We start from the raw sequence: 2,738 nt of genomic DNA, 5'->3' as shown, positions 1-2,738 counted from the left end.
CTTGGACCACAGAACTGAATTATATTTTTGTGTGGTTAGAACATTTAAATCAAGTCTTTTAGAAACTTTGAAGGATATAATGCTGTGTTATGATGTGTCAATCTTTGAAAAATGAAAGAAAGGTAAACCAAGCTTAATGACTTGTCCCATATCACACAGCCAGGATTGACCCATTCAGGAATAGTTACATCTCTTTACAGCCTTTTTCTCCTATAACATTGCATATTTCTATTCAGGAGGTGTTTCCTGAGCCAAATGCCTAGAGCTGAGATAGACAAGATTCCAAATTGCATAAAACACGAGGCGGATGCATACACACTTGTGTGAACAATTGCTTGAGATCCTGGAGTGGGCATGAATATGAGGGCAGAGTATAGTCAGCTGTAGAGATCCACTTTGTAGTGTCTCATTCTCTGACTCATTTTAAGTCTATTTTTGTGCCAGTGTCAATCACGATTTCACAGGCCCTCTATTTTTATAAAACATTATAAAAAGATAAATACTGAAGAATTGGGAGAAGATGATGGCCAAGTAGGTGGAAGCTGAGATCATTTGCTTGTGCTGCCAGCATGGATTTTCAGCTGATCTTCTCAAAAGGGACCTGAAAAATCAACAGAATCTTAGCTGATATGAATTTTTGAAGTCAAGGAGTACAGAGGAGGCTTTGCAAATTCTGGTAAGAGATTTTATAAGCTGAAAGGGAGGTACTCTTTGCAAGGTACTTGCAGCAGAAGAGAGAGCAGAGGAGGAAAAAATGCAGCTTAGTAGCTCCTGCCCCTCCTGGAATGGGGGGGCCCCAGGCCCACCCAGGTAACCCCCAACCCTAATTAGGACTGTTGGGGGCACCAGAAGGCTGTGACCAGACCTGACTGAAAAAGACTTTTTGCCTCTTGGGGCAGTGGAGTGCACAGAGAGCTGGGCAGTGGCTCAGAGCTGCAGTATAGGTGCCACATAGGGACTTTTTAAAGAAGGGAGAGCAGGTGTGGCTGAGCAGGGAACCCATGTATGTGAGCAGCTGCCCTGCCAGCAAAGAGGCCAGATTCAAAGTGTGGTCCACACCCACTTTACTCAGCTGGCCAGGAAGAGTGGAAGGCTACATGGCAAAGGGAGGCATGGCCCCACTCAGCACAGCTGGTGAGTGGGGAGGCTGCATGCAGAATGGAGGCTTTGGGTCTGAGCCTCCTGTGAGAGCAATGAGCTGGGAACTGGATGCTCAGGAGCTACACTCCTAAGATTCTTGACATCCCAGGCAGGGTCACTCAAACCATGGAGTATAAACCTCTGGGAAGGGGAAGGCCCGCCCATCTCCCACCTGCAGGATTGCAAACTCCCCAGAGCAGTAAAGCAAGAACCTCCTCCCAGGTGCATGTCTACAAGGAAAAGGAAGAGAATTTCCAAAACAGCCCTTTATGAACTTTTATCAGACACTATTCTGACTCCTCCTCAGGGCCTAATCCACTGAAAACAGCAGAGCAGAGAGGAGGAATTGGTGCAAGAAGAGGTACTCAGGGCTCCTCTGCCCAGCCTCGGCTCTCACACAGAGTTGCCATCAGCACCAAGCAGGAAAGAGGTGACCCTTTTACACAGATTAGGCCCTTACATGAAGCAGACAGCTAATTCATCAGAAACTATACACTAGTGGAAGTAATCTGGGACAGACCAAGGCATGTGAAGCAGGGGCAGGGAAACACACCCACCATCTTACATAAAGACTGAACAGTGCCTTTGGAGGGTGATCCAAGGATCCCACCTTCCTGATTGTACCAGACAGAGGTCCCCTTTGGAAGCAGGTGGAGGCAATACGTGTAGTGCTGGGCAAAGTTAGATGAACCACCCTGGGCCTCATGCTGATAAAAAGCCAGCAAGGGAAGAACAGCCAACCTTGAAGGACAGAGCCACAGACAGTGGATCACTTGTATCCTCTAACAAGTTGCCTAAAGCTAGACAGGGACATCAGCTGACATCAGGGACAAATCCTAAAGGAGAAGACAGTAGGCCAACAAACACTAGACTCTGTTGAGGTGAATTACACCTTGTTCTTTTTCATTATTTGTGCTGATTTTTTTCTCCTGCATAGCTTTTTAACATTGTTTCTTTTTCTTCCATTTTGTTCCTATTATTTCACTAGTTTTATTTTTTATTTTATATTTATTATTATTATTATTTTAGTTTTAATTCCAATCTCATCTTTTACTCTTCCCTTCTCTTACTCCATTTTGCCTTCATCCTTCTTTTTCTTATTTTTGTTTTAAATTTTATTTTTCCCTTTCTCAGCCTTGTTTCTATTCCTCACTCTTACTACCTTTCCTCCCACCATCCTCTCATACCCATCTTTCTTTCCATTACTCATCTCATATTCTTTCCCCTTCTTACAACATCCTTATTGGCATTCAGCCTTTATTAATATTTGCTCAGTTGTCATCAATATTGAGGTTATTATTGCATTTCTTCAATTTCATTCCTAATTGTTCACTATTTTAAATCTTGTATGTTACTGTTCCCTGTTCTATTCCTTTTCTCATTCCTCCTGCCCTGTCTTACTTTTGTTTTAAATTGTATTTTCTCCCTTTCTTAGCCTGGTTTCTAACCCTTCCACTTACTATTTCTCCTCCCTCTATCCTCCCAAATACATATTTTCTTTCCGTTAGCTATCTCACAATCATTTTTTATTTTCTTTCTTATAATATTATTACTCTCTTTCCACCTTTATTAATCTTTGCTTCTTTGTCATGGATATA

This window comes from Desmodus rotundus, chromosome 7, assembly GCF_022682495.2.
Source record: "Desmodus rotundus isolate HL8 chromosome 7, HLdesRot8A.1, whole genome shotgun sequence".
Taxonomy (NCBI): Eukaryota; Metazoa; Chordata; class Mammalia; order Chiroptera; family Phyllostomidae; genus Desmodus; species Desmodus rotundus.
This window is presented reverse-complemented; position numbering follows the sequence as displayed.